Raw genomic sequence first — 11,580 nt, 5'->3', positions numbered from 1 at the left:
ATAACGTTATGGTTTGTCTCTTGTTGGCATCCACTTCCCCCCCCCTTACCCCCTTGTAGGAGGAAGTGGTGGATATTCGCTCCCATCCCTAGTGAAAGGGATAGGATGGGGCTCTGTCGAGTAGCTCACCGGCATCTCGTCCTTATCCAGCAAGGTGAATGACCGTATCCTCTACCCACAGGTAGAGGGAAGAAACAGATAGGAAGAGAAGCCAGTCACTCTCTCATTCACTTATCTATTCTTACAGTCACACCAGACTCGATGCTGTTCAGCCTGCTAGGGTCTGGGTTAGCTAGACAACGTGTTTGAGCAGCCACCACGGGTCCTAAGGAAAACGATCCAAGGACCTGTGCAATATCCAAAGGTAGAAGGAGGTGCCGGTGGTCTGGTTGTACCAGACCCCTGCCTTCAGTACCTGCGCCATGGAGAAGTTCTTGTGTAACTCGAGGGAGTGTACTTCTAGGTCATCTTGGTGCTGACGAAGAGTCTTCAACACTCATCCTGGGATGTCGAGTTTCTTCAGAAAGCGCGGTCGCGCTTTCACAGGACAAAGCAGCATCTCCTTCGCATCGAAGGCGGTGAAGTCCATTAGGGAGGGGATTGTGAAGGACTCTAACCGATCGTCAGGAACCGAAGGGTTCAGAGTCTTCGCTACGAATTCGGTACGAAATCGAGCGTCACAATCCCCATCCCCTGGATGCTTGACTTCGCAGGAAAAGTCATGCAATTACCTCAGAGGAAAAGAAGGGAATGGTCGTATGACCTAACCCTCTTCTCGACTTCGGTGATGTCCTGTACCCATACTGGTCTATCCATCTGCAGCGAAGTTGTTCTTCTCGGTAGTGGATAGGACACCGACACTCAATGGTGGGTGCGATGGTATGGGTACTGTGACAAGCCGTTAGGACGAAGAAAAGATTGTTATGGAACAACCGAACTAAGTCCACAGCGAAGTTCGTAACAGACTTGGGCGCTCTGACAGCTGCCGACTGACTGCGTTCGGTAGGAGGCAAGTTGTCCAAGCACCCGAGCAAGTCACGTGACCTTCGCCTTAAAGGGTTCTGCCAAGAGACTAAACAAATAATTTGTTCGTCACACGATGCCAGAGGCAAGGTGATGACTCTCTTAAGGCATGTGCCCAACAGGCGAAAGTCAATTGCCTTCTAGAGACCGAGGTCCTTGATGGCAAGATATCTCATAGTATAGTTGATTCTCGGCTAAGGAGAAACAACACTATGTGTCGTTGAAGACGAAGGTGTACAGAAAATGCAACCTACGTCTTCGCAGCTGAACCGAGAGAAGGATTCTCAAGATTCTGAACCTGTGCTACAAAGACTGAGAACGCTAACCGCTATTCATTGCTGTCCGGTGAGGATCGTAGTTGCAATAAAAGCGGAGCGCTTTTCAGTAATGAAGACAGGGAAATACTGCCTGAAGAACTGCTTCTCATGGGCTGAACATTTGGAAGTAGAGCTGTCAGGTCGGAGAGTAGGCGATGTCTTCTGACATATCTGTTAATCGCGGGCGAGCAATGAATAATTGCACACCTACGAATACGAGATATTTTGAAGACAAACTCAGATGTCTGCAAAATCATTCGCATTATCGCGGTGCGATGCAGCGGTTGACTAGTACAGACTTCTGTTACCGTGCGGTAAACAGAAAGATGAAAGAGTCCAAGAGATATCTCTGTTGAAATTCTCGCAATGTCGAAGGCGATGAAATCGAGCGTCACAGCAGTAGATGGTCCTTCATTATTGCGAGAATCCCCGTTAATCAGAGACCTAAGTCCATGATTGTTGGGCAGAAGATACGGTTCGGTAGTCAATCAAACCAGGGGAGAGAGAGACGTAACCGACCGTGCATCTCCGAGACCTAGCTGATACTGAGCCGCTATCAGGCAGTTCAATACGCAGTAGCTCTCGGTGACTCGTCATCCTGAGTTGCCAGTTAATCCATTATTCCACGAAGGAATGCGTTCGGCTAGAACCATCGAGCATAAAGAATACGCTCGAGCAATTATATTTAAACGAAACGGATTTTGGTAAATACAAAAGCTGATTTGTGTTGTCATGACAATACCAAGTATCTAAAATCGAAAACTGATAACTGCTGGGAGGTTGCAGGCAACCCCGAGTTGCAGTTCAATTAAGATACAATTCGTCTCGGTCACAAACCGTAGAGTTAACTACGGTATGCGCCTACCCCCCCGGACAATTCAACTGTTACAAGAATCATGTCGCGAGGGTAATATACGTAGTATATTTGTAGGTTCGTACAACGACCTCCATCCCTAATTCTTTTCCCCTCGAGGAATGAGAATAAGGATTGGAGATCGACCGCCTTCGTTCTCTAGTCAAGAGCGAAGGAGAAGTCTTTCCCAAAGGAAAGCTTCAATGGTGAACAGAATACCGAAGACGATAGTTCAAGCCAAACTGGAAGTTCCCGTCGCCTTCTTCTCTATTCCAGGTTAATCGCCTACTGTGAGATACTCTTCTTTCAGCAGCAGTCTTCTTCCAAATGCTAGAAATTACAGGAATTCGAGCATAAGCGAGGTTCCCGATTATCGTAACAATTATCGGGGATTCTCGCTCACTTTGGACCGTGGTCTCGCCTAAGTGTTTGGAGATCGTAAAAACTCGAACACTCTGAGTGCGCTAGAAATTCCGTAGAATTCTAAGCACTCTGCGAACACCAACCGAATTCGTCAAACGATATCGGCTGGTGGTCCTCTCGATTCCCGTAGAAATCGAGAAAGGGGCAGGATCCCTCCTCAACGACCGGGGGCTTACGTCAGGTAGGACCCGAAGGTCCCCCCGGTAGCGCAGCCCCTAACGTTGGGATCTTGCAGAGAAATCTCTGTAGGATCCCTCCCCTTTCCTCGTAGCCGTAAGGAGAGAGGGAATGGGGGAGGATGGATACTGGCTCGCCTTCCCAGCGGAACTAGCAGTTGGGAGAAGAAAAGGAGCAGCCATCGCGCCTTACGGCGAGATGACCTCTCAAGAGCCTGGGAAAACGTATCGTCAGGAGGGAAAACGTTTTCCCCGAGGAGGGGTTACGAACTCATACTGTAGGTAAGGATCTGCCGCCACTGTGAACGTCGTCTGGGTGGGGCTGATCGACACCTGACAGGAGAGAGCCGATACCGTCCTCCGACTCATTCCCAGTCCTCGTCGAGGTCGAAACCTCTCAGGAGGACCGAAGGGGTATTCAAATACGGTGTCCGAAGACACATAGAAAACGCTTCTGTCGCAGTAGAGGAGGTGAAGTAGCTTGTTCGAACTGGCCAGAACTGAGAGAGCCTTCTTGTCCGGAGACGAGAGACTACCTGGTTCAACACAGTCGGCAAGCTCCGATCGCGGCAGACCCACCGTCGATTTGGGTTCCCTCTCGGGCCCCCAAAACGACTCGAGCCGAGACGTGGCTCTGCTGGTGGGAGCGGCGATCCTCCCCGAGGTCGTTGTGCTGACGAATCAGCGCCATAACCTCGGCAAGTTCCTCTGGATCTCGGAAGTCACAGCATCTTGCAGAGTGGGACCGTTAAGCCCTTCGAACAAGAGCATATTCCGAGAACCTTCCTCCTAAGAAGGGGGAACAGCGACAGCCCTCTCGGTCTTCCCCATCCACTTGCGCATACGTCCTGGCCGGTCCAAGAACCGTGCCTGGCACGTAGGGCGTCGTGGTGGGATCGTGAGGGGCGCACCCCTCACGATCACTCCTCAATACCTCGCTCCTCCGGTGTAACCGAGGAGGTTGAAGGTACGGGAGAGGCAGACCTGACGCTCCCTCGTTGCTCGCTGGCAGAAACCAGCAGGCTTGGAGGGCTGCAGGCGATCGTCAACCCGTGGTGGCGATCGAGCTGCAGGCCTGGTCGACCGTCTCGCTGTGGAGAACGGCTGGACTGAGCACAGCGGCCCCGATCTCGAGTGTCAGAAGAGCTGGTGCTGGTTGCCATAACCCGATCGCTCTCTGTGAGAGCGACGGTCAGGCGACCTGCAGGCTCCACTGTCACAGTGAGACCGGTCTTGTCCTCACGGCACGTCACGTCGCTGGTTCCAGCCGTGGCTGGCACCGGCGAACGGGAGACCTCTTCCCAGCCTCAGCCCGTGGCCGGTCGTGGACCGTCACGTCCCCGGGTAGCCAGCGTGGTTTGCGCCGCGAGAGTGGATAGCTGGTCTGGTGAGAGTCGCGTGAGCGGCTGTCACCAGTCTTCCGCCCCGTGCCGTGAACCTGACGCTGAGCGGACTCAGAGGTCTGGTTCCTGGCTGCACGGTCGCTGGTAGGCGACCGTACACTCGGTACCTCCCGCGAACGAGGAGGCCGAGACGGACCCCGATGCAGTGGCAGAACCACTGACACCAGGCGAGAAGTACCGGTGTTAGCCGGTACCCCTGGTCCTGGTCGTAGTCTTCTTCCCTTGCGAAGAAGAGACGGGCCCCGCTCCCGAAGGAGCAGGAGGACCAGCGGAAGGAAGCCTCCCGTCCCACCTAGTGAGACGGTCCCGAGAAGCTCAGAGGGAGACTTCTTAGGAGGGAGAGGCAAACCTTCTTCTTCCTCGGCTGTGAAGCCTTAGAAGTCGAAGGGGAAGAGGCTGGCAGCCGACGACGATGAAGAAGATGAAGACGACGACACCTTCTCCTCTTCTTCGTCAGCTTCCTCAGGACAGACGTAAGATCTGCTATCCGGGCGGAGCCGGGGCTGCTGTAGCCGGGCTGCTGTAGCCGAAGCTACAGGGCCCGGACGCACCTGTACAGACAGACCAAAGTCTGGGGAGTAGTACCACCACGAACAGGGACGACATCAGCAGGTATAGGCATCTCAGGAACAGCAGCACAGCCAGCACAGCATTCGGTAGGACCGACCAGCGCAGCAACTGCAGGGACAGTAGCGCAGCAACTGCATGGACAGTCAGCCAGAATCGGCAGGTACGGCAGGCAGCACCGGGAACACAGGAAGTGGAGCAGCAGCCAGCAACATCCTGGTACCGGCGGCAGGTCCAGGGGCGAGCTCTAGGGCAGCGGAAGTGTGGTCGCTGCAGCGCGGCAACCACGAGCGGCGGCGGCACGCCCCCTCTCGGTACGGCGAACGGCACTTCACAGCGGCTGTAGGCAAGACTGTTACCACGTGAGGTGATTACACCAGGTGAGGAGGGATGTCGTGTCACCTGGAGCGTGGTCACCACTCCATGGGTGACCGCAGTAGGCCCAGACATAGAACCGCAGCCCCTGGGACATAGCACGCCCTGCAAATGGAAGGACGCCCATACCTCACCAAGGTCCACCCGTCGTGGCAGTAGCACCTGCGGAAATACAGTAGTAGCGATTAGTGGGGGTGGAAGTCCCCTCGCGCGGGGGGTGGGAGCCCTCACTCGAACGAGTGGAAGACCCCGAATACAATTGTACATGGGCACCGAGCGCCCTCCCCCGCGCTCGACGGATCGGGCGAGGAGAAGAACGCCGATAACCTCCCCCCCCCCAAGGGGAAGGGCCATCTGTGGGAGCTGAGCGGGGGGGGTTCTCGTTCCCCACCCCCGCACAGCACCCATGTACCCAACAATAATATAAGAGCCCGAGAGCAATCGTGCCATCGGCCCGGAATGCAAGGGCATAAGGATCAATTCCCTGACTGAGCGGAAACTTGAACCAAATAAATATTGATGCAATCAATAATAAAAAGAATAAAATGAAAAAGAATCTTGCATACGATTCACTTCACAATGAATAAGGGCTCGGATCGAGCGCATTTGCGCCCTCGGTACCGAGCGCAAGGGTAAAAGGATCCATCCTTACCTTATGGATCAAGGTTTATGGAAACCTTGATCCATAATGAATTGATGCAATCAATATATATATGAAAATGAAAAAGAAATACTGCTTTGCGATTTCACTCATACAAATAAAAAGGGGAAGGATCAATTCCCGGTAAATAGCGGAAACATTGATCCAGTAAACAATGCAATCTCAATAAAATATGAAAATGAAAAAGAACTGCACTTGCGATTTCACTTCATTCAAATAAAAAGGGGAAAAGATCAATTTCCGGGTAAGCTCGGAAACTGATCCAAAATGAGTATTGCTACAATCAAAATAAATATATGAAAATGAAAAAGAATACTGTACTTGCGATTCCACTTCCATACAGAATAAGTTTCCGTGCCGAGCGCATTCGCTCGGCAACGAGCATACAGGTCAAAAAAATATAAATGAAAAGAGCACTTACTTACGATTTTCATCTACACATTTCCAACCAAAATATACGCTCGGAGCGAGCGCTCTCCCGCCCTCGGCACCGAGCATACACAATACGAGGATCATTTCTGGGAAATGAATTGCCCGCACTTACGCCCTTCAGTCCCGGCACTCGGGTAATCGGAGGGCGTGGTTGAAACCAAGATCCTTTAATTCACAATTGAATTCAATGGAAATAAATATGAAATGAGATTGTACAGGTACTATCCTACTTACACCATTTGGTTCCGACCCACTGGTTGTAAGTCGGAATGGATGTAAGTCGAACCTTAGAAAGTCGGCCAACATACTGGGTAGGGTATACTATCAAACCTTTGCTATGTAAAAGTGCCTACTTAGTACTGTAATATAATGTACAATCATTATTTCAATCTTTTTACCATAATGTACTTCTACTAATACATTTTAATCATTTATGTAATAGTATATATTATGTACAATCAGGCATTGAGTTACAATGGGGTTAGGTTCTTGCATGCATGTCAGAAGTCGATTCTTACGTAAATTGGTTTGCAATTCAGTCTACAGCACAGTTAATACCAAATGATGCTGCAGATAGGGCAGGGTAACTCAAACTGATGCTGCCTGAGTGATGAGAGTTCTCATGCCTGAGTGATGAGAGTTCTCATGAGATGGCGCAATGCCAAGTAACTCTCAACGGTCAACTGTCTGAAGTAAGGTTGTAAGTACGAGTGGTTGTATGTCGAGTAGGTTTGTAAGTCGGATAGTACCTGTACTTACAATTCAGTTTCACTAGATAAATAGAAAAAGAAAAAGAAAAACACCAACCATGCGAAAGCAACGACGATAAAGCGGGCAGAGAGCGATGATACACGTCCACACGCCAGCAGGCCGAAAGCAAAAGTGATTTGTTTACCTACCAGTCGCGCGCGCGCGCCTGTCGGACAAGCAGTTAACTACCGAACCCCTTGTTCGAAAGCTTACGACCTATCCAGCTGCCGCTAGTACCTTCCTATTGTAAAAGGACCGAAGGTTTGTATGCCGTGTCGGAACAAATTAAATTTGATGCAATTAATAAATGAAAATGAAAAGAAAACTGCATTGCGAATCCACTTTCATTGCATTCTATTCATACAAAATAAGAGGCTCGTGCCGAGCACATCAAGCTCTCGGCAACGAACGTACACACTTTCGCCCAAAATACATGACTCGGCGCGAGTGCGCCCGCCCTCGGCACCGAGACATAATTCAATTCAATTTCATGAAAAGAGCGAAATCGCCGCCTCTACGGCGATAGCTCATGTTGATTCATAATTAAGTAATGAAAATGAAAACAGTGTACTTACAGTTTCATTTTCAAGATCAAACAAACCATTAGTAGAAAACACAATATAACAAAGCATACGACGATGAAAACGGCAGAGAGCGATGACGAACACGTCCTTCACACCCGCGGCCGAAAGCAAAAGTGATTCTTCACCTCTCGGGCGCGCGCACGATCGGACAAGCAGTAACTACGTTCTCCCCTTGTTCGAAGCTTACGACCGTCCCAGCTGCCGCTAGTTACCTTCCTATTGTTAAAGGACCGAGGGTTTGTATTACGTATCGGAACAAATTAAGGTTAGGTTAGAGCACAACTACAATGTGACGTGCAATAACTGGTCATATAGTGCATTTATATGCGATTTTCTCATGTAAAATTCTTGGCTCGGGTTTTCCCATTTCCAGTGCTTTTATGTATTTCGAATTCATTGTATACCTGTATGCCGGTCCATTTTTATATGTTTGAGTGTTACTAGGCTATATTTAGTTTTTTTTCCCCTCCATTTTGCCCTGTTTTTACTATTTTCTTTCTCTCCCACACCCCAAAACCCCGCTTCCAAGGAGGTTCCCCCAGATTGTTATCTATAGGGGGAGGGTGGTGGAAGTTTAAGTCTATTCATTTGCGATGGAAATTAAACCTCAAAATCATTCAAATCACATCATAATACAACAGAAAAACCTATATTTTATGTTGAAAGCAATTAGGTAATGTCCATAAGTAAAATAAGCAATAATACCGTAAATTTTAGTAGGGTAAAAAACCGCATGATACAGGGGTGGACCATGTACGATCAATGTGTACAAACCCAAAAAAAGTACATTATAACGCGTCCTGACATCAGAGATGGGCATCAGACGCGACTTGTTGTTGGTGAGAAACGGAGCTAAAGACCTCTACTCCGGTGTCAGGACGCGTTATAATGTACTTTTCTTGGGGTTGTACACGTTGATCGTACATGGTCCACCCCTGTACCACGCGGTTTTTTACCCTAATACCTACGTGTCGGGTATTTATTTGAAAATTTCAGTTTTCTATAGTATTTGGTTTGCTTATTAAGATTTTACCATTATTTTTTGGGGGGCCAACAATAATAATTGACCCCCTGGGGCCAGTAATTACCCAAAATACTACACATGAACCCCCAAATACCTGGTGGCTTTCATAAGTATTCGCCATGGGCCTTGGGAAGAACAAAAGAAAGTGGTAAACATAGCCTACCCAGTAACAATCAGCATGCATAGCCTAGTAAAACCAGATGAACATTTTAGCTAGTGACCTGCCACTATTTTAAGTTTGGCAAATGATCGAGCGGCGACATATTAGCGGCAACCGATCCCGGAACGCGGCCACCTTCCCAGAAGAAGTACTTGAATTCGTTGCCATGAGCATCAGTCAAGAGTTGAGGCCCATTCTGGCAGCACACAGAAACCTCTACGCTCCTCTAGAAGTAGTACCTAGTAGTAGTAGGTAGGCTAGGTGTTCTCTCCTAAATTACGAAATACTTAACGGCATAATTCAAGAGCTTTTTCGGGAAGTGGCCACGTTCAGAGAAAGGTGGCCGCTATGTCGCCGATCGGTCATTTAGGCTATCCTACCTAGCGAAGTATATTCTCCAAAAGGAGCAGTGCGGAACATTGGCTTTAGGCTACCTAAGGCCTACGCTGTCAACACGTTGTGTGGTTCATGTTTTGACGACGTAATAATTAACATATAGAATCAGCATATATAATTAAATAACAACGTACCACTACCCAAAATTACTATGTAATCCCTATGCTGGCTAGCCTGACAGGCTTTGTCCTCCAAGACTAAGCTAACCAAAATAGGTAGTAGGTAACGCTCCTTACAGTAGTCGAAACAGGTTTTCTCAAAAAACATTACTAACTTGTCGTGGTCTTTGTGAGATCCTCCTGATGATACCAGGGCCTGAAGCTGTTGCCTAATTTGCACAGCAAAAGCCATGACGACTGTAAATAAATGTCTGACTCTAACACCTGACTCTCGATTCTCGTCCTCCTGAATTCTGGTCTGAGCCTGAGGCCGAGGCCAGAGTGTTCGTTTCTATATCACAGTTACGGGCACACTATGGTCACTACAGGTGGTACTACAGTTCTATGTACTACTCAACTGTTTTTTCTGCTTTTACTTCTGTTCCGTTTTATTCCCTCTTTTTTTTTATAAGAGTGATTTCCCTTTTAATTTACAGTTTCTTCTGCCTATAAGTTTTCTTTTTTTAATATCACCTATATTTACTTTATTGGGGACTGCCATAATCTGAGTTTGTTTTTCAGTGCGGTATCTTCATATCGTTATGCCCTTGTCCAGTAAGTTTATTAAATGGTAATAGTATCAAGCTTAATGTATATTGAAGATTAACTTGCTGCTACCCTGCTAACAATTTTACATTGCTTTCGTTCAATTTGCTTTTACTGTTACTGAGGTAGAAGGCTACTGTTATTATTTTTTTTTTTTTTGTAGTTTCTCATTCCTTCTATCTCTGTAAATTGTCTTTATTAAATATGTCGCTGTGCTTCTTGTCCAACACTGTCCACGCTGGTCAGTTGATCCAGTGTCTCTTGTATTAATCTTTTTTCATAATAATTTATGTTATGGAACAGCAGAACTTTTTGCATACTCTATTTTGTAGTCCACAGGCCATACGCTAGTTACCGATAAGATTCCGATTATATGGTGTATGTAGCTAACTTTGATTTATCACACATTCCCCTAAGGATCCTACTATGTATTTTCTCAATTTTATTTAATTCGTTTTCGGTTATGCTGCTCCATATGCGTGTGTGCGCATTATTAACAAATGATGCTTGGACCACAGTTGTTTCATATATCTTTTGTCTCACTTTTAATGCTAAATCTCCTGATTTCTTAATACCCCGTGCTTTGATCCTGATTTCTCTTAACATGCACTATCTATTTTTATTTTACTTTTGTTAGCATATTTATTTCCCTTTGGCCATTTTGGAAGTACAGTTCCCCTAGATATTTGTATTCTCTTACGATACTTATAGGACTATTTTTCACTTAGCTCGTACGTGAGCTTCTGTTTCCTGTATCCCCTTTTCTACTACAAGCAGAGTTGGGGTTTCTTTCCGTTTCTGCCTATGGCAAAGGGTTTGGTATTACCGCTTTGATATTTTCTACTTCTACTAAATAGAGCTAGTTCATTACTGCCTCAGTTTTTTTTAGACTGAAATCTCAATTTCATATCTAACTGTTTTTCTACTCGTGTTTTCGCCACATTCCAATTCTTTTCCAGGGACTGTGTCCTATCATAACACCAGAAGCGGTAGCCTGTATGTATCATTAAATGGACATGGTTCCCTATTATCGAAGAAGCTAAACATATACTTTTCTTCATCTCCATTCATTACTCTATTCTGGCTCATTCATATGGGGCGCTCTTTCTTTATTTGTTTGATTGGTATCTGCTCCATTTGTCTCTCCTACCCCACTTAGTTTCATATTTGCGCCCCCTTCCCTACTTTGAAATGCGTTCAGTCGTCTATCCTTACTATACTCTTTTGCCATGACTATTGTGTTCTTGTATTACTGTAGCTTTTCTTGCTGTCAGCTATTTCTCTTGTTCTTAATATAATGTTTTATCTTGTATCGCTGAAGCTCACTACACTGTTTCACGTTGGAACAATGTATGAAATGCCCATTCATCGCAGAACTTGTTTTTATCGACATTTAGTAATGTTTTAATACTTATATTATAAATTTTGGTGTTAATATTAAGTTGATACAACACTAAAGTATAATCAATATTAGTGTTTTCACTAACTGCATATAAATTATCTTTAGTTCCCCGTAAAACAAGAGAAAACGGCATGCGTTTCCCATAATGCCTAACGACAAAGCAGCAGCACCACACCAAAACAGATTGAAGTTCAGATACACCCGCTGTGTCAGTATTCCTTGGTTATTGTTAGTGTTATTGTGGCTGCCTATGTTTCCCGAGTTTACTGCTCCAACTTCCGTATTAGCTGTGTTGGTGAGTTTGTTTATTTATTACAATGAGGTCAAAGA

At 46.8% G+C, this 11,580-nt stretch overlaps 1 protein-coding gene across 3 annotated transcripts in view; it reads left to right on the top strand.

Annotated features, from left to right (window-relative positions):
* Window positions 1–11,580, top strand: part of LOC135220610 (TM2 domain-containing protein almondex-like) — a 245,560-nt gene that overhangs the window by 2,250 nt on the left and 231,730 nt on the right. The window contains exon 1 of one of the 3 annotated variants that reach the window (XM_064257914.1): window positions 11,424–11,545. The exons of the other annotated variants lie outside the window; for them this stretch is intronic. The gene's annotated coding sequence lies outside the window, so the exon portion shown is untranslated. Of the gene's footprint in view, window positions 1–11,423; window positions 11,546–11,580 lie in introns of those variants that run through there. 3 annotated transcript variants of the gene reach the window in all.

Source organism: Macrobrachium nipponense, chromosome 2 (assembly GCF_015104395.2).
Source record: "Macrobrachium nipponense isolate FS-2020 chromosome 2, ASM1510439v2, whole genome shotgun sequence".
Classification (NCBI taxonomy): Eukaryota; Metazoa; Arthropoda; class Malacostraca; order Decapoda; family Palaemonidae; genus Macrobrachium; species Macrobrachium nipponense.
Note: the sequence above shows the minus strand (reverse complement) of the source record. Positions and strands in the feature narration are given on the sequence as shown.